Here is a 21,831-nt window from a genome sequence, read left to right as displayed (position 1 = left end):
GATTTGCAGGTGTGTGTGGCACTTGGTGATTGGTGTGGAGTGTGCAGGTGATTGGAAGGGAGGATTATGGGAAATGGAGTCCAGGAACAGACAGTGATCGTGACATAACGCCCCCTTCCGGAAGGCGCGTCCTCGCGGCGTAAATGGCCCAGATAGGGAGGGGGGGGTGGGTGCATTGGAGACCTGTTGGCAGACGGGAACGGGGTCTCCAATGCAGGTCCAGGAACTCGGGCAGCCACGGGGGGTCAGGTGCCACGGGCAGCCACGGCAGGTCAGGTGGCTTAGGCGGCCACGGCAGATCAGGTGGCTTGGGCGACCACGGCAGGTCAGGTGGCTTGGGCGACCACGGCAGGTCAGGTGGCTTGGGCGGCCACGGCAGGTCAGGTGGCTTGGGCGACCACGGCAGGTCAGGGTCCGTAGCTGGCCACAGCAGTTCACAGGCGGTTGAAGGCCGTGGGCGTGTAAGGTCCCCACCCGCAAGTTCAAGCAATTCGGAGGCCGCTGATGATCGCGGCCGTGCAGGGTCCCCACCCACAAGCTCCCCACCCTCAGGTATATGGCCCCCCCCAAAAAAGTTCTTGGGGAATTCAACGGAGGCCGTGGCGGTTTCGTGGGTAAGGATCTCGGGTGGCGCCGGCAGGGCGAAGAGCTCGGGTGGCGCCGGCAGGGCGAGGAGCTCGGGTGGTGCCGGCAGGGCGAGGAGCTCGGGTGGCGCCGGCAGGGCGAGGAGCTCGGCGCCGGCCTCCGTGGCCGTATCAGGAAGAGCGGATTGCTCTGGGACGGCAGCGGGCTGCTCTGGGACGGCCTCCGGGCCTACAGTGGGCTCTGGGAAGGCCTCCGGGCGTTGAGGGCTGGAGGAAGCCTTCTTCCTCCTCCTCCTCCGTTTGCATAGTTGAGGCGGTGGCTCTGTGCCTACCTCCTCGGTGGGCGCTGCAGCGGGCTCACGGGGTGGAGCGGACTCACTGGCTGGGACGACCCCTATGTTCCCAGACACTGGCGGGGCGGCCATCTTGCCCGTGGGCACTGGCAAAGCGGCCATCTTGTCCATAGCATCCCGAGAGTTTGAGTGCGTGGCAACCGGCGAGCTTGAGTGCGTGGCAACCGGCGAGCTTGAGTGCGTGGCAACCGGCGAGCTTGAGTGTGGAGCGGCCGGCGGAGGCTTAGGAATGCCAGCCGCTCGTACTGAAGTCAGCGCTGGATCAGCCACACTGGAACGCAACCCACACCGCTCCCAAACAGATCCAGAGACGTGATGTAATTCTAGAGGATCACCGGAGACTTGACTTGGCTCTGGAAGATCAGCGGAGACATGATGTGATGATGGTGTGGCCGCCATTTTGTGCATGCTCTCTTTAGAGGCAGCCATTACATGGGGGGACGAGGTGTCGCGTTCCTCCGCGACACCCACAGTAAAAAGTGAACCAACAGTAAGCAGGGCAAAGTCCAGAAATTCCACGAACGACCCTCGGGGACCATTAATAAGTAAGTAGTCCTTCAATGGTTCGTTTAATCCATAGCCAAAGAAGTCAATGAGGGCACAGTCAGGCAGGTCAGATAAATAGGCAATGTCTAAAAACTTCTGAATGTGGTCCTCGAGTGTACAATTACCTTGCTGAAGGCGGACGAGACGTATTGCTGGGTCCATGCTAAGGCTGGAAGCGCTCGTAGAAGCTGCTGGATTGTTTGATGGCGAAGTCTTCTGTAATGATGGGTCGAATGCGTGAGGATCCATTTGCAGCTTTATTACGATAAACACCAAAGCAGACAGGGGCAAAGGCAGAGACACAAACAGGGACAGGCAATGGTCGAGGCAGGCGGCAAACAAACACAGTCCAATAAACAGTCCAATGGCAACAGAAATACAATCCACAAGAAAACGCTCAGAAGTGATCACCGGGGCAAATCAAGACTTCGCGGTGAGGTGGTGTGTGTGTAAGTCCTTTATAGTCCAGGTAATGATTTGCAGGTGTGTGTGGCACTTGGTGATTGGTGTGGAGTGTGCAGGTGATTGGAAGGGAGGATTATGGGAAATGGAGTCCAGGAACAGACAGTGATCGTGACATATATATATATATACACATTTTTTTTTACATCATCTACTGAGCAATATATTTGTTGTGCAGCAGAAAAGATAATTTTTAAGATGCTAAGAGCCTTTATTTTAGGTGAACTATATGGATTTGTAAGTTTATTTATTCTAGTCTCAGCAGTAAAAACACACTTAAATCTCAAACACACATACAAATACAGTCTGTTTCTCTTTCCTTGTCCCACCAGTGATGCCACTGATTATTGTTGGATATGTTCCAGACCTGACCACCAATGCTCCACCAACATAATGCAAGTGCCTCAGTAAATGTTGCCCAGCACCTCTGTCTTTTTAAAATCATATATTGTCAAAACAAATCAAACCTTATGTCACTCTGTCACATTAGGTTCAAAGCCAGAGTTTGAAAAAAATTAGTCTTTTCCCACAAATTTTGTATGTATGCAAAATGTATAATATCCAAGGTACACATTTCTAGCAATTGTGCAGTTAATTCTCATATTGTATTTTCAGAAAATTTTGGAATATTTTTCCTCTCCCCAAATTTGTCACTACCGAAACACAATAATAAATAATTTAATAAGAAGGGTTAGATTAACCTATTAAGATTTTGTTTACATCTACCTCGTAAATATATGTTTTGCTATTTAAAAAAAAAAAAAAACGTTTTCACAGGTAAATCAATAACAATTTTAACAATATTTCGGTAACACTTTACATTAAGGTTCCCTTTGTAAAGGGTTTATAAAGGTGTTTGTTAATGAGTAATAAGTCATTTACAAATGTATTATAAATCATTAATAATGCAGTTATAACTGTATGAATAAAAAGGGTGACTTTAATGCAATACCTGCCAAATAGTGAGCCGTTTTTAACTCACATGTTATAAATGCTTAATAAATGTATTTATTAACACTTATTTAACTCAAAACCAGATTTCTGATGCAGAATTTATTTCATGATGCAGCAAAAATTGACTATCATAATTAGACTGAAGGGTGTTGTATTTTTGCTTTTCTTATTAATATCTCATGACTGCCACTTTTCTTACTATGTTGCTTACTAGAAGTTTGTCTTACCCATGATACTCTCCAAAAAGGTCATGATGCCTATCCACAGCAGTGTATAAAAACTGATTTCTTGTTTTTTAAAGATGAAATTCCAACTTTATTTTGAAAATAAAACAAAAGATAATAACCATAACTTGATTAGATATTAATAATGAAAAATTTAATCCCAGTATTAGTTACCTGTAAACCTTAATGTAGGGTGGACACTTGTGAACCATTTATTCATGAGTTATAAACATTAATAACCTGTGAAAGTGAACCTTAATGTAAAGTGAAAACCTGTGAACCATTTATTAATGAATTATAAACATTAATAACCTGTGAAAGTGAACCTTAATGTAAAGTGGAAACCTGTGAACCATTTATTAATGAGTTATAAACATTAATAACCTGTGAAAGTGAACCTTAATGTAAAGTGGAAACCTGTGAACCATTTATTAATGAGTTATAAACATTAATAACCTGTGAAAGTGAACCTAAATGTAAAGTGAAAACATGTGAACCATTTATTAATGAGTTATAAACATTAATATCCTGTGAAAGTGAACCTTAATGTAAAGTGGAAACCTGTGAACCATTTATTAATGAGTTATAAACATTAATAAACCTGTGAAAGTGAACCTTAATGTAAAGTGGAAACCTGTTGTAGCAAATTAGTTCAAAATAAATATGAATAATTAATCGTAACTAGTTATAATTAATTATAACCCAGATAGCAAAATTGATGTGGCCCATATCTGGCGCAAACTTGACACTTTCCTTTGGCCCACTTTTGGCAGGAATGATGGGACTTGGGTCGCTCCTGTTTTCCAGATATGGACCACAAGCAAGCCACAGTGATGCCGCACGTCAGCCATGAACAAAACAAACAAAGCAGAACTGGCCCACATCTGGGCAACAGTTAATTTTAATTCTGGCCCAGATCCAACACCTTGCTGTTGCCCAGATGTGGGCCAGTTCTGCTTTATTTGTTTTGTTTATGGCTGACATGCGGCATTGGTATGGATTGCTTGTGGCCCAGATCTGGCGCAAACTTGACACTTTCCTTTGGCCCACTTTTGGCAGGAATGATGGCACTTGGGCGGTCCGCTCCTGTTTTCCAGATTTGGGCCACAAGCAAGCCACAGTAATGCTGCACGTCAGCCATGAACAAAACAAATAAAGCAGAACTGGCCCACATCTGGGCAACAGTTAATTTTAATTCTGGCCCAGATCCAACACCTTGCTGTTGCCCAGATGTGGGTCAGTTCTGCTTTATTCGTTTTGTTTATGGCTGACATACGGCATTGGTATGGATTGCTTGTGGCCCAAATCTCGCAAACAGGAGTGGACCGCCCAAGTGCCATCATTCCGTGCGGTATGTGGGCCAGAGCAAGGTGTTGGATCTGGGCCAGAATTAAAATGAACTGTTGCCCAGATGTGGGCATAACTGTGGCTTTCTTGTGGCCCAAGTCTGGCAAACAGGAGCGGACCACCCAAGTGCCATCATTCCTGCCAAATGTGGGCCACATGAAAGTGCCAAGTGTGCGCCAGATCCAACCCCTTTGCTCTGGCCCACATACCGCATAGAATGATGGCATTTAGGCGGTCCACTCCTGTTGGCCAGATTTGAGCCACAAGCAAGCTATACCAGTGCCACATGTCAGCCATTAACAAAACGAAAAAAGCAGAACTGGCCCACATCTGGGCAACAGTTTATTTTAATTCTGGCCCAGATCCAATACCTTGCTCTGGCCCACCAATTGCATGGAATGATGGCACTTGGGCGGTTCGCTCCTGTTTTTCAGATTTGGGCCACAAGCAAGCCATACCAATGCCGCATGTGAGCCATAAACAATATGAATAAAGCAGAACTGGCCCTAATCTGGGCAACAGTTCGTTTTAATTCTGGCCCAGATCCAACACCTTGCTCTGGCCCACATACCGCGTTGAATGATGGCACTTGAGCGGTCCACTCCTGTTTGCAAGATCTGGGCCACAAGCAAGCCTTGGAAATGCCACACGTAAGCCACTAACAAACCAAATAATAAACCAGAACTGACCCTAATGTGGGCCACAGTTGATTTTTATTTTAACCCTGGTCTTTCCCACGTTCCTCATGTGGCCCACATGCTGCCTAGAATGGTGACATTTTGGCAACGCATTACTGTTTACCAGATCTGGTCCACAAGCAGGCTATTTCAAAAGTCAAGTCACCTTTAATTTAACACTTTATAGACTGTTTCAAAGCAGCTTTACAGGTATAAACAGGAGAATGATTCAGTTATTCCAACAGAGTTCAATTCTGCTGTAAAGCAGCTCTAAAAAGAAAATAGTGTCATTGTTCAGCTGAAGTCAGTTTAGTTTCAGTTCTGTTCAATAGCTGTGTAGAGTTAATCAATTATGAAATCAGTTCAATTCGTTATAAAGCAGCTCTGCAGAAAACAGTGATGTCATCGTCCAGCTCAGTTCAGTTCTCATATGATAGTGTCAATGCAATCAAATCAATATTATTGCTGAATATTAAGTGTCCCAAACTTAGCAAGCCAAAGGCAACAGTGGTAAGGAACCCAAAATCCATCAGGTTACAGAAATGGAGAAGAAAAAAACCCATGGGAGAAACCAATCTCAGTCAGGGACCAATTCTCCTCTGGCCAGTGAACGAACATGGTGTGATATGATTCAGGCTCCATCACAAGTCAGATTGTGGATTGGTATAATTTAGAATATTTTGATCTGGTTCCATCAGTTTGAAGATCAAGATACAACACGCCGGCATAGAGTTGAAGCTGGCCGTAGGGGTCTGTGCAGAGGACTTGTCTGGTTCTTGTGGACTTTGCTGAGGATCTGTGCCGATGGCTGTCAACGAAGTCCTCACAGGGGATCTGTCTCTACGGCTTGTCTAGTTGACATGGTCTTCGCTGACATTTAGGCTTGTGTTGTGGTCATGCCAAGATGCAGGTCCACCATCTGATCTGGATTTGGAAGGGATCCAGCTGACTATGGTAACCTCGGGATAAGGAAGAAACAGACAAAATGTTGACTGAGTTCTGAACTCACACCAAAACTCTCATTATAATCAACGAACCTCTTATTTACATTGTGTTTGCACTGTTAGTTATGATGAACGCATTTGTTTCAATGATGAGATCACTGCTTACATACACTCAACATGACTGTGATCAGCTACAATGCTCATTCAGTGTTGCAACCTTTCATGCCACATCTAAATACAATGAAACAGATCTAAATGTAATGTTATAATCATGTTTTTAATAATATATATTGTTATGTAATAATTTCACAGTTAATCTCTAAATTAAAAACAACATAAAGAAACAACATAAAGACAGTATATTTTAAATACTTTTTTAATGGCATGTTTTTATGAATTAAGGACAGTATCACTGAAACTAAAGCCGCGTTCGTGCACTGTCTGCATGACGTAATGTTCGTCATCCGGAGGGCTCACGGACGTCCGCATACCCCGTCCGTGTGCATGCCAAATTTCGAGACTGTGCATGTGCAACAGCGCATGCGCAAGCTGTATAGAAGAGTCCACTAAGTGGCAAGATGCACAGTACTGAGCACAGTGTGCAGTCGTCAAAGAAGTGTGTGGAAAGAGCAATTCAAAAACAAGAGTAAACTTAGAAGCTTATCCATCTCCATCGATTTTGATTCTTGTTCTCTTGGTGTATCTTCAGAACTATGTTGCAATGGTGGATGCACTATTTTTCTTCTCTGATCCTGCCCAGTGAAGTCTCGTTGATAGCACGACTCGTGAATTAAATTGTACTGCACGTGTCAAACTCGGTCATCCGCGCGCATCCATAGTTGAGTATACTTTGAAAGATGCGCGGACATGACCGCGCGCGAGACGTGTCTGGCTGCGGAAAGTGAAGTATACCCGGGCCTTAATACAGCTACTGATGTCTAGATGAAATTGATTTTTTCCCCCAATTTTAAACATGAATTATAGCCATTCAACATTTTAGTGTAACTGAAAGCTATCTTTTTTTTTTTACATTTATTAGTCTCCAAAAATATAACAACTTTTAATTTAAGTGAACTTAGAACAATCCTCACAAAAACCCATAATAAATGTCATATTTACCTGTGCCTACCTGTCTCACAGATAGGACAAATAAAGAAACTGAATAAAGTTACCAAACAGTCTGCACTGCATACTTTATAGCCTAAAGATTAATCATTATTAAAGCTACATTCAGCTTTAATTAAAGCTTCATTATTTTCGTTGACATTGGTTGCTGTAGCTTTAAGAGCTGCTGCTGCTGCACATGGCGTGGATCTCAAATGTGTCCCACTTTCTCACAACTTTTTACTTTTCTTTTAAGACTTTAAAGTCGTCATGAAATCAAAATGGACCCTATTTACTTTGTTAGTGCATTTTACTAGTCTTGTGGTGAACAATTAATCCATGCAAGTTAATACTCAGAAAAAAAATTGTTTGTCGTGGTAATCTTTAATCGAAATCTGAAAAGTTACTTCCGGTCTGGAATGGCGTTCCTTCCCTGATGACGTCAGTTTGACGGCTTGGGCTTTAAATGCTTAAACCACTCCCCTCCAACCGTTAGTCTGCTATGAGCGAGAGATGGAGAGGAGGAGCGCTAAAGTAAAACCCTGCCCTCTGTTCAATATTCTGTTTTGCTTGGAAATACGTCACAACACTGGAGAAAAGTCATTTGCAACTTCCAGTTCACAGGGACTTTAACTCATTCAAGGATGCTCCAATGGTGATATTCAACAAATTGGACATTTTTGAGATTATTGTGTGTGTTACTGTTTGTTCAAGCGTGACAGAGAACTCGATACTGGTGTGCCGTCCATGCTCACTATACTGGCGCGCGTCTTTCTGTGCATTGTGTGTGTGACAGGACATTCACAGACAGTGCGTTCTCTTTTTCTCTTTTGGCATGCTTAAATGGTTTAAAAGCATTCGCAGAAATAAGAGCGTAATCATATATTGTAATGCTAGCCAAAGGATGAAAAAAGAAAAAAAAAAAAACGGATGCTGCATTAACTGTGTTAAATATTTTAACGCGTTAAACTGGAAAAATGAATCGCATGCATTAATGTTGACAGCAAAAGTATTTTAGTTGATTTACTCTTTCCAAGCTCTGATTTCTGACACATGGAGAGGCAACAGCAATACGGCTATTTGATTTGCGCTCATTTAATTCATAGAGTTTACATTCATTCACTTCACACACTCATTATTGCATAGTGATTTTGGAGGTTTAAGTATAATATCATGCTTTCCTCTGGCTCACCCGTTATCCAGCAAACACGAGGAGTAACTGTGTCAGCCTCAGCAAAATATTATTTGGCAGAATTACTAGTTATATATTTTGAAGCCATTATCTGTCTCTTTCCGAATCAGGTATTTGGCTTTGGGCACACCCCTAATGGAAAGTCATGGAAACCCAACATGAGTGTGTGCTTTAATGAAGGCAAGGGCATTAATGTAGAATGGTAATTAAACTGACTGGAACTACCTGTGCATTAATAGGAAAACTGTAAGTTTATCTGCTTTAAGAACAGTGGTGTTACCTCACTAGTGAGAAATGTCATGTAGCTTTTAAGTTGCTAGTTCAGTTTTTACTGATAAAATAGAGCAGTGCTGACAACAGGTTTATGTGCAAGTGTGTGTCCGTTAGGGGTGGGGGAAAAATTTGACTCTTAGATGCATTTTAAAAAACAACTTGTTTAACACGAAATACTATTCTTCTCATTTGTTTTACTATATTTACGGGCCACAAGAGAAATAATGGAATAATTAAAACAGTTAGGATAGCCTACCATTATCAGCACATTATGCTGAAATTCGTCTCTTGAGAAAAGATTGCACGTTGCTTTTTGTGTGATATACATTGGCTCGCCTTCTTGGTTTAAAACGGAAAGATTTCCCAACATTGCGATGTAACCATTCTGGCTCGCAGAGGGCCCTGCAGATTTGCGCTACACCACTGTGTGTGAGTGAGTGAGTGAGTGAGTGAGTGAACAACGCACACAGACAGTGCTTACATCTACTGTGTTTACGTGAACACTCACCAGTGCAGGCATTTTGACACTGTGTATTTGACCAATTAGACGCGCAACCAAAAACAGAGGCTTCAATGCTTGTCCGTGTTACACTCGGAGCACGCGCACAGAAACATCCTGCCAGTATTGAGTTTTATTTTTAATATCAAGCACGTCTTACTCTTTACTTTCTCATTCATTCATGTTTCTTTATTAATAATGCCAACAGTCCCGCCCACTGAAAGCTGCGTGGACTGTCATACAAATACGAATATGACACATTTATAGGACATAAAGGTCTATGCGGTAAAACGAAAGTAACTGGTGAAATGTTTTGAGATGTCCCTTGGCACAGCAGAGCACCAGTTTTAATAAAAGCATATGTTTAAGTTCAGTCACTATTTTACATACTTTAACATTTTCGCGGATGTTCAACAATCATTCTTTTCGCCGTTACCTCAAACAAGCTCTTGGTTACCATAGAAACGATGCGGTGATGACGGTGATGGCCTCAACATCGTGGTAGGCGTCTCATAACTGCGGTATTGCGGTTATCGTCACAGCCCTAATTCAAGCATTCAACAGCCTCGTAGTATAATACAAATTATTACACACATATAGCAAAATAGACAGTGTAACTGACTTACAGGTTTCTTAGACAGTCCATCTTCATTCCTCTTTTTCTCTTCTCGCTCTGTCTCACATGCAAGTTGAAGCCATCTTTTGATGCAGGATTCTTCTTCTTAATCTGTTGCTGTGAGCCTCATGTTTCTGACAAGTAAAGTAATAAAACTAGTTAGTGCAGTATAATGTACAATGAATACATAGATGAATGTCCAATTGGATTATAGTCATTATTTTTATTTTACTGTTATGCCATAATAAAACATAAGTAAAAACACTTGTCTACACTACCGTGCCGAACCGACTGCAGGTTGGTAGACAGTGAGTGAAGGGGAATTCATGCTGGTCAATGCTGTTTTTTTTACAGCAGGAGGATCTACATTGAGGAGACAGACAATGTATCACTTCAGTGTTATTGACCACTGGTTCAGTGTTACTGACCACTTTACAGTTTAACTGGGCTACATGCTGCCTTCATGGGACTTAATTGTAGTTCAGATCATGTTACTGACTATTTATTCAAGTCATTTTATCCATTTGAGCTGAATTACATTAAATGTTACATTTTCAATACCCAGATTCCCCTAAAACATCTACTTGCACAACCTTTGATCATATTTAAAATAAATAACAAAGTAATGATAAACAACAACTAATAGATAAAAGCTATTGCAGCCACAATAACAAATTATAACAAAGATAAATTATTAATTCAGGGTCTTCAGTTAGGCCTCGTTCATTCTTTTGTCACGTGATAGCAGCATAGGCTAGTGCAGGAAACAGACAGATACGACTATTTCATCAGCATTTATTTAGGAATTATCATTTAATTATCACAAAAAAAAAACTGTATCACATATTCACAAATTCAAAGTGCAAGAAATGAGATCAGGAACGCGTCATGCACTCACTTTAAGAATACAAGGAGTAAAACCAAACTAACGTTATCTTAACGTATGCTGTCACGTCACGTGACAAACGAACGAAAGAGACTCGGTGGCGAACTAATCAACGTTATTCACGAGATATTGAATAAAATAAAATAAAAACAATTAACTAATCACTCTTGATCTACTGGCCGTAGCAAAGTATCATAAGAAAAATGTAAACAGCGCGAACATAGCAAATTACTATGTCACGGTCACTTACAATCATCATTCAGCCTATTTCTCCACACAAACATTCATATTTAAAAAAAAATCCTGAAAATCCAGAGATAGCAAAAGTTGAAATGACTAAATAACTTATCTTCAAATAGTCTATGTGTTTGCTTGCTAACAATTTGTTATCACTTTAATATCACATAAATACTCCAATCAAATATAACGAAGCAATCGCCAACAAAAAGACATTGTTTAAATTCATTATTTTTTATGAAATTTTACCTTGACTTTACTTTGTGGAGTTTTCCACCGTCAATTCTCCAGCCGATCCTCTGCTGTTCCGTCTTTTGGGCGCCTTTTCCGCGCGCCTACTTTTAAATTTAAAGGGCCGGAAGTAGGAAAATTCGAACCAGTTTGAACTTTGATTAAAAAAATATCTTATCTCTAACAAAGTTAGCTGAAGCCTATAACATGATTAAAAAAATGGTTTGAAAAGTTAATAATATCAAAATAACATACAATGTTCTCATTGCAGTTTGTGCTGATTTACCCACTCATAATTTAATTCATCAATTAATATTATGATAGGCTATTTTTATTCATAAAAAAAGTCATTTATAAATGTAAATGTCAATATTCAGCCAAAATGTAAGACAAATTAAATATTTTTATTAATGTTTGTTTTGTAATGTTTTATTTATTTATTAGTTTATTCATTCATTTATATACTTATTACAATATCAGGGTCACTTAAAGCAGTTTATAAAATGACACTGCCTGCTTACATTGTTAATCCTGCATTTCATTCAACCAATCATATTTGAGTGATAAGTTTACAGTTTATGTCAAGTTTATGCATCAACCAGGGTTTTGTGCTGGTTATCATTTCCTGCTTTAAGGATAATGGATTGGGTTAGGTTTAGGGGTAGCGTTAGGACTAACTTGCCCTTGGGATCTTGTTACAAGATCAACAAAACATGTGGACAGAGGAATATGTCCTGCTTGAAACCATGGCAAAGATTTTAACATACAGCTGCTCAAAATATCTCTCTACCAAACATTAAAATGTATGTTCCAAGACCATAAAAACAGTTCACTAATTTTAACTAAGTTGTCACGTTTCTCAACCAGACACTCTACTTACAGTACATGTACAGCAAAACTGACTGTAAAAGCTGTAATAGTGCACGTCTGTGTTTCTGCTCTACAGCACACACACACACACACACACACACACACACACACACACACACACACACACACACACACACACACACATTGTGTTTTCATGTTTTATGGGGACTTTCCATAGACATAATGATTTTTATACTGTACAAACTGCATAATCTATCCCTCTACATTAAACCTACCCATCACAGAAAACTTTCTACAATTTACATTTTCCAAAAACATCATTTATGTTGATAAATAACATACCACCCCCGATATAGCCGCCTTCTCCAGATTAGCCTGTACAATTAACAGTGTTGCATCCTATATCAAATTTCCTGAAAAATATTAATGCTATATTTTTAGTTTCATTTTTAGCTATACATCTAAATTAACCAGTTTTTAAAGGTGCTCCTTCCAAAGCCAGAATTGGCCTTGTTTTTTTTATGATATTTAGAGCATATTTTCTGTGTCAACTGTACTGTATATTTACCAAAAGTGGCCCTAATTGTTATTAACTATTAACTTGCTTACTGTTCCATTTTGAGCTTACACCCTGGTTGGCCAGTGCTGACTGTGCCATACATATGCCAAATGTGGTCCAAAGTTGGAGTAATGTATTCAAGCCATATTTGTTATGCCATGTCTGGGCCACTTTAGGTTCACATTCAGAATCGCCAGTGATTACACTCCGTCATCTTTGCCAAAACTGGCCCAGATATGTTTTAAGATAACTGGGCCACATTTGCTGCATTATATGTGGGCCAGTTTAGGCTCACACCCTGGTAAGCCAGTGATGACTGTGCTGTACATTTGCCAAATGTGGTCCAAAGTTGGAGTAATATATTCGGGCCATATTTGCTATTCTGTGTGTGAGCCACTTTAGGTTCACATTCAGATTTGCCAGTCGTTACTGTCTCTCATCTTTGCCAAAACTGGCATAGATATGTTTTAAGATAACTGGGCCATATTTGCTGCATTATATGTGGGCCAGTTTAGGCTCACACCCTGGTAAGCCAGTGATGACTGTGCCGGACATTTGCCAAATGTGGTCCAAAGTTGGAGTAATATATATTCGGGCCATATTTGCTATGCTGTGTGTGGGCCACTTTAGGTCCACATTCAGATATGCCAGTCGTTACTGTCCCTCAACTTTGCCAAAACTGGCCCAGATATGTTTTAAGATAACTGGGCCACATTTTCTGCATTATATGTGGGCCAGTTTAGACTCACACCCTGGTTAGCCAGTGCTGACTGTGCCATACTTTTGCCAAATGTGGTCCAAAGTTGGAGTAATGTATTCGGGCCATATTTGTTATGCCATGTGTGGGCTGTCTAACCAGGGTGTGAGCCTTAAACTGGCCCACATATAATGCAGCAAATGTGGCCCAGTTTTATTTCATTGTCACGAATGTGGCTCCCTCGGCCCTTCCTCCGGCCCGCCGGAGGGAGCCATCACTGGAATACTGATCAGTTCTCATTCGGACTATGTTTCCCATGGGCCCTCATTCCTGGGACTGATTGCACACACACCTGCACCGCATCACACTCACACTATTTAAGACACACACACACACACACACATTGCGAAGTCTTGATTTGCCGTGGTGATCATTTCTGAGCGGTTTTCTGTGGACTGTTTACCTGTTATCGTTTGGACTGTTTATTCCCTGTGACCCTTTGCTGCCTGCCCTGATCTCTGCCTGTTTCCTGGACTGTGATTGTTTTGCTGCCTGTCTTGATCCTTGCCTGCACCCTGATTCTGTTTGTCTGCCGCCTGCCTCGACCATTGCCTGTCCCTGTTTATGCCTCTGCCTTTGCCCTGTCTGCTCTGTAAGTTCTTTTAATAAAATAGCTGCAAATGGATCCACATTCTGTCGACCCATCATTACAGGCATCTACGCTAATATTAGTCTTTCTGTTTATCCCGAGGTTTACCGTAGTCAACCGGATCCAGGCTGTATCCAGGTGAGATTGAGGACCTACGCCTTGACACGACCACAACACACCCCTGAAGTGTCAGCAGAGATTGAGTCAACTAGATCATCCATTGTGAAGGCCTCATCGACACGACAGCCAGTGGCACAGTTCCTCAACAAACCATCCATACCGGCATGATGAATACGATGGATTGAACTGGAATAAATACTTTGAATGTTGCGATCCTATCGGGCTTATGATAGCTACCTGAATCGTAACAAAGCACTGTTTGCCAGAGGAGAACTGGCCCCCCGACTAAGCCTGGTTTCTCCCAAAGTTTTTTTTTCTCCATTTTAACACCTATTTGCCACCTGTTTGCCACCTGATGTCACCTGTTGGAGTTTGGGTTCCTTGCCGCTGTCGCCTTTGGCTTGCTTAGTTGGGGACACTTGACATTTGATATTCAACAGTGCTTTGCATCTGCCTACATTGACAGCATTTTCATTAAGAAAATTATATACCATTTATCACTGTAAAGCTGCTTTGACACAATCTGCATTGTAAAAAGCGCTATATAAATAAAGGTGACTTGACTTGACTTGTGGGCCACTTTAGGTTCACATTCAGATTTGCCAGTCGTTACTGTCCCTCATCTTTGCCAAAACTGGCCCAGATATGTTTTAAGATAACTGGGCCACATTTGCTGCATTATATGTGGGCCAGTTTAGGCTCACACCCTGGTTAGCCAGTGCTGACTGTGCCGTACATTTGCCAAATGTGGTCCAAAGTTGGATTCATGTATTGGGGCCATATTTGTTATGCCATGTGTGGGTCACTTTAGGTTCACATTCAGAATTGCCAGTGATTACTTTCCCACATCTTTGCCAAAACTGGCCCAGTTGTGTTTTAAGATAACTGGGCCACATTAGCTGCAGCATATGTGGGCCATATTTGGTTTACACCCAGATTAGCCATTGTTGATTGTGCCATATTTTTGCCAAAGATGGCCCACATTTGGTTTGTGATATTTGGGCCATATACATTATTTATCACATGGGCCACTTCAGGCTCACATTCAGATTACACATTGCCGTAAGTGCTGCATCTTTGCCTAAAAAGGCCCACATGTGATTTAAAATATTTGGGCCATATTTGCCATGTTACATGCGGGCCACTTAAGGCTCACATACATTTTGTCCGGGCCATAAGAAGGCCTGCAGTGCCGCATCATTGCCTGAAGTGGCCCACATCTGGGAAATATTTGGATCAGTTAATAAAATTAACTTAATGTAATAAAATTAATATTACAATCAATTAACCTGTTCTCCAATGAACACACAGTGTTAATTGTTTATTAATTCTAAGAAATGTTCATTTCCAGGTTATGGGAAATAACAATCTTATTGTACAGTACTACTCAGAGCCTGTAGTCAGGATCTGCATGAATAGGGACTCCAGTATATGAGTGTGAAACACGGACACCTTTACTTGTGACATGAACAAGACTTTATTAACTAGACTAAACACTTAATTACTCTAACAGTCACACACATACATGCATACAGTTTACCAAGGGAAAGAGAGAGTTGAAGCAGAGTATAGGAAAGCAAGAAGTTACAGCATTGTTTGAAATTCAGCAGATCAACAGCCTTGAGCAAACCATCAGTTTAGTTTTAACAGGCCCTTCTTTAAAAGGGGTAAGGATATTCAATGTATCAGATAATGAGACTAAGTTTGATACTTGCATGTCTCTCCAAGTTAAATTAAAACTGTCCTGATGCGATTTGTGGAGGCTCCCATTGAATCTTTGCTGATATTGTCTTGATGAAAGAGAACCAGTTGGATTCAGAGGATCTTTGGTGAATTGAAAGTCTAGGCCGAAGCCTGGCACAAGCTTGGCGGTTCCTTAGAAGCTTCTAGCTTCTCACAGCATCATCTTAACATCAGCATTTGTCAGTAAAAGAGAAGAGAGCTTGATCTTGTGATCAGTGAATATAAGGGGTGAAGATGTCACACCCTCTTAAGGTGTCCGAGCCAATAAGGAGTTGCCCCCTCGGAGGGAACTTTACGAGTCTTTGTGACTTTGGCAGGATATTAGCATAAGAAACTGGATTGGATGAATGAGAGAAGAACCTTCTAGATTTTTATAATACTAATGTGTCACAGAGTTAGTAACATGTAACATAAATTACCAAATAGGAAACGAAAGTTGGAGTCCGTAGATACCAAACATGCTACCAATGTAATTTCAGTTAACTGTACATTTGCAACTCTGGAACATTAATACCAAAATAGTTCAAAGGAGAGAATTAATATATAGAATATAGCCTATAAAAGGAAAGTCATGAGATGGGAAAATTGGATACATGTTTATACATTTCCCAAGTGGTTATATAGAGAATACATAGGATTAAGAGAGTTTATTTGTCCTTCTCAGAAAGAATGAAGTCAGAGTCACTAGTCTCTGCAAAATTCTTTCTGATCGTAAAAATACCATGTATCTGTAACAGGACACCTAGTTCTGCCTGTGTGTTAGCTACATTTGGGATGCTAGTTGCAGTTTTAGGGGGATGGGTTCACAGAACTTTGATAGAATGAGTTTATGGGTAATTCATTAAATATAATGAATAATTGTGTGCCTGATTGGTCCAGACGCTATGTAGCGAATTAACTCATAGGGGTAATATTAATAATTATTCATAACTCATTATGATTATTAATTATGAATATGTAAATCCGTTAATCAGATTAACTGGATGTAGCTACATTAAGATTAATATTACAATCAATTAACCTGTTCGTCCAGTGAACACTCAGTGTTGACTGTTGTAGCGAAATTGTACAGGTATTTAATTAATTTATGGGTGAAATATATGAATATAATAAATCATAAAGCTTTATGATTAATTATAATACATATACCGACCCAAGAGGGAATTATACATATATTGTGAATTAATTACAACGAATAATAATCAATTACATATATGATTAGTTCTGGTTTAATAATTATTTAAAGAAACTATTAGTTTGTCCAGCAAACCGTTAGCTCCTCATAGACTATTATAAAAAGGAAGGTTTTTCTCTGGCCACGAGAAAGACTTCCTATTCTAGCATCAATGCGTAAAGCAAGGATACTGGATCGAAACGTTAAAGTGACCTGGGTTTTGTTGAATGAGCAAAAAAAAAACAAACAATCGAGCATGAATAATGTGTTTAATATATGAAAACTACTAATACAGAGGTTATGCGTCTAAATATATATATACAGAATATACACATATATACAAGAGCGGAAGTAAAGACAGGCAAAGAGAGAAGAGAGGTAATCAAAGATTGGCAAATTACAACAGTTAACCCTTTGAGAGCCAGCACAGAAATCAGTTTAAACGAATTTCAAAGAAATTGGTACTTGCATATAGGTTCAAGTCAGTGTGCAGTAGAGTTTCAGTGCGCGTGGCTTGGATCGATTGGTCCTTTCCGAGAGGGTTTCCTCCGGCGGGGTTTTCAAAAGAGGTTTAACTGACGAGTAAAATAACCGAGAAGAGAGAAGAGAGAGAGAGTCCAAGGAAATGGTCGTCCCGGAAGAAGCTGAGTGTCACGATCACCGTCTGTTCCTGTCAGTTCCTGGACTCCATTTCCCATTATCCTCCCTGCCAATCACATGCACACTCCACAATAATCACCTGAATATTGACTGCTCCCATTCGGACTACGTTTCCCATAGGCCCTCATTCCTGGGACTGATTACGCAAACACCTGCACCTCATCACACCCACACTATTTAAGCCACACACACACACACACACACACTCACCGCGAAGTCTTGATTTGCCCCGGTGATCATTACTAAGCGTTTTCTTGTGGACTGTTTCCTGGTTTCCGTTGGATTGTTTATTCTTTGTGATTCTCTGCTGCCTGCCCTGAACCTTGCTTGTGTACTGGACTGTGTGTTTGCCGCCTGCCCTGATCTCTGCCTGTGACCCGATACTGTTTGTCTGCCGCCTGCCTCGACCATTGCCTGTCCCTGTTTATGTTCTTGCCTTTGCCCCTGTCTGCCTTGGTGACTATTCTCAATAAAGCTGCAAATGGATCCCCGCTCTGCCGTCCCTTCGTTACACTGAGCGCGTGATGAGAGCGCTGTCGCCTGAGGCAGTTAAGGGGCAATCGTGAGACAATCGGGAGACAAAGGAAAAGTTGTGTGTTGGTGCTTTTATGGAAAACCAAGCTAACACACCTCCTTCTTTGAAAACAACCAATAGTCAGGGTGCAATGTTTGGTGGGCAAAGTTTTCTTTGTCTTGTCTCCTAGCTGGATTTGCATAATTTATGAGGTATCAGATAGGAGTGTATTTTCTTCACAATACCATTAAAAATAGAATAGTGCATTTTGCAGTTATGTGACATACCTCAGTGAATGAGACGTGGAAAGAGCTTTAAAACGAGACCAAACTTGCCATAAGAAAAGCATATAAAAGAAGTTACAGTTTACAGTCAAATGTAATCGTTAGAAATGACACTAGTACCACTACAATCCTAGCTAAGCTTATACAGTGGGAATAACTATATGCAATTTGACAATACAACGGCAGTTACATTTATATATAATTATATCTTACACATACAGTCTTCAATGCATGTTTGTGTGTCTGTGTGTGTGTGGTGTGTGTTGGAATGTGATCTGGCACTTAGTCCACCTGAGGGGCCCTTTGTTGTCCCAAGAGCTAGGAAATGGGGTTCTCTGTTTAACCTCAGAGGGTCCATGAAAGTGCCAAAGTGCTCGTCTTTCTCAGACCGGCCGGGGCCGATGTGAGATTTACAAACACAGTTCAGCAGGCTAAAAGCATTCTGAAAATTCCAAAGTTGGTTGGCTAAGACTGATTTTTGTACAGACGCTACATTGTTTATTAATTCTAAGAAATGTTCATTTCCAGGTTATGAAAAATAACATTCTTATTGTATCGTGCTACTCAGAGCATGTAGTCAGGATCTAAATCACTTAAGAGGCAATTTATTAGCAGACGGAGTCAGAACCAAACATGTATTGTGCACAATCTTTATTAACTAACTCACAAACACATAACTAAACTAACAGACACATAACATACACGCAGGTCACACACATACGTAGGTAAGAATGAGCAATGATAGAGTTGAACCGGAAGTGGAACTGTTGATAGAGCTATAGGAAAAAGTCATAGACAATCTGGAAAAGAATCATCAGTTTCTTCAGTAATAAAACACCTTTGCTGACGAAGGTAAGTTTTACAAATCAATACTAAATCGCTGTTTAGTGTTCAAATGTACGATACTTGCAAGATGCCTTTAGGCTGAGGAGCATTGGATCTGCAGGCTGGGTTGTAATCTTGATGGTTTGGTCCGAAGTTGTTGCTAGTATCTTCTGCGTTAGATGAAGTACTATGAAACAACTTATAGATGAGCACATGGCCGGGTTGTAGGCCGAGGCCTGCAGGCCTGCAGCAAGAAGGGGGTCTCTTCAGTCGTCCAAGAAACAAGGAAAGAGAGGGAGTGGCATTGTTCACTGGCTTTTAACCTCTGGTCAAAGTCACACCTCTTAGTTGTTGACCGGACCAATGAAGATGTTGTATTTCCGGGCGATAACACGCCTCCTGTCAGGGCTTTCATGATCGAGCAAGATTAACTGACTGAGTTTTTGAAGAAGAACTATTAAAGATTCTTGTAATACTGATGTGTTGCACAGGTATGGACATACCGCATACACAAGCATTTAAATCTTCTCGATACGAACCCATAGACACTAAACATGGCATAATTGAAGTTACCTTAAATGTATCATAAAACATGCGAACACAATGAGTGCAATACAACAACAGCAATAATGGATACCATTTCCTAGTAACAGAGAACTTCTCGGGGGATGGGGGACAGGACCCAGAGTGCTTTAAACAATTATTGGTTACCTATAACAAATAATTGTGTCTGATTTGTCTCAGTCGTTACACTGTGAACCATTTATTAATGAGTTATAAACATTAATAACCTGTGAAAGTGAACCTTAATGTAAAGTGGAAACCTGTGAACCATTTATTAATGAGTTATAAACATTAATAAACTGTGAAAGTGAACCTTAATGTAAAGTGGAAACCTGTGAATCATTTATTAATGAGTTATGAACATTAATAACCTGTGAAATTGAACCTTAATGTAAAGTGGAAACCTGTGAACCATTTATTAATGAGTTATAAACATTAATAACCTGTGAAAGTGAACCTTAATGTAAAGTGGAAACCTGTGAATCATTTATTAATAAGTTTCAAAAATTAATAACCTGTGAAAGCGAATCTTATTGTAAAGTGAACACATGTGAATCATGTATTTATTAATTATTAATGTACACACAGAAGATAGTATTTTTTTCTGATGAAATATTTTATTTTTGATGCATGTATTAGTAAACACAACTTTAAACTTGAAACAAAAAAAGTTTAAACTTTTCTTTTACAGCACAAAATTACAAAGCATGACTTCTCATGAAGTGGCTTATGCAAGTAAACTCAAATTAAAACATTCAGAGAAGCAATCAAGTATTCCAAAAAAGATAATAAGCATCACACCTATAAGCCAAACATATTTGATACAAGCTGAATAAAGGCACCTAAATATGTATTATTTTATTTAACAGTTGTGTAAATCATTAAATCAATGACCGGTTACAGAACATTAGCATATTAATATGCATTCAATAATTATTTTTGATATCATGATAAAGGCCACCATAACTTGAGGATATTTGGCTTTGGCCATCCGCACTTGCAGTACCTCTAGAAAAACATAGTCTGCGATTTCACCTCAGTTAGCTTACCCATCAAATCAGTAAACACAAATTTTCACTTCAAAGCATGTTGGAACAGTACGAGGGGGCGGGGCCAAGATGGCGCCTGTGTAAGTCGCGTTGTTAGTTGCTCTTAAACTATTTTGTGCAATACTTGACCTAACTTGTCCTCATGTGAGTAAAGACAGTATTAAATGTTATTAATCTAACAAAATTAAGAACCCTTATTTTTCTTGAGGATGATGGATGTTTCCTATACGCACTTTATTGGAAATTAGCCTACTAGTTGCTATTTGAGATGTGACTGCTCTCTCTATCGGTTATAACAATTCAGTCATAAAATTTATTTTCCTCATCGCGACAAATGGAAGATGCTTTAGCAGTGAAACGTGTGCATGATTACATAACGGCACCTGTGCAGGAGGATAAAGCTGCTCTTTTAACTTTATTACCTGATACTCCCACCAAGAGTCCACAATCGAAGATGCGACGCCACACTACAGAACCATCAAATGCAGTTCTCTTGGAAGCAATTGAGAAACTAGGGAAAAAACAAGACGATTTTTTAGAGAAATTAACGGCAATTGAAAACTCTGTCTCGTGTAACTCAAACCGCATCACTGAACTTGGAACTAAAATGGACGCGATCTCTGATAAGGCTGATCTTGCCGTTACTAACTCCAGTGCGATGAAGGATCAAGTTACGTCACTAAAGACTGAAAACAAGCAACTCTGGGAAAAGTTGGATGAATTGGAGGCATACAAAAGACGGTGGAACCTACGGATTGCTGGTATCCCTGAAGTGGAAGGTGAAAATGTAAAGATGGTGTAACGCAGAGTTGAAATGTTGTTGCCCAGAAAAAACAAATGTGTAGAGCTCGAGGAAATGATGCACGTGAGGCGAGGGCTGGCGTGTATTTTCCCCGGGGTTTAATAAAATGACTTGTACATTGTCACACTCGTCCGCATACATGGGGATGAGTGAGAGAAAAGGATCCAAATAAACATTCAACTTAGGTCACAAATAGAAAAAGGAAAATAAAAGGGAAAAGAGTACAAAGTC

The 21,831-nt window shown here is 40.5% G+C and overlaps 1 long non-coding RNA gene across 1 annotated transcript; it reads right to left on the bottom strand.

Moving 5' to 3' along the window:
* Positions 1–4,558: 4,558 nt before the first annotated feature.
* On the bottom strand, positions 4,559–13,337 carry LOC127503608 (uncharacterized). The gene is made up of 3 exons (XR_007927131.1): positions 10,054–13,337; positions 9,786–9,909; positions 4,559–6,106 (listed from the first exon to the last, which is right to left on the bottom strand). It is a non-coding gene; the product is annotated as an uncharacterized LOC127503608 (long non-coding RNA).
* Positions 13,338–21,831: the final 8,494 nt, after the last annotated feature.

This window comes from Ctenopharyngodon idella, chromosome 21 (genome assembly GCF_019924925.1).
Source record: "Ctenopharyngodon idella isolate HZGC_01 chromosome 21, HZGC01, whole genome shotgun sequence".
In the NCBI taxonomy this organism is placed as follows: domain Eukaryota; kingdom Metazoa; phylum Chordata; class Actinopteri; order Cypriniformes; family Xenocyprididae; genus Ctenopharyngodon; species Ctenopharyngodon idella.
Note: the sequence above shows the minus strand (reverse complement) of the source record. Positions and strands in the feature narration are given on the sequence as shown.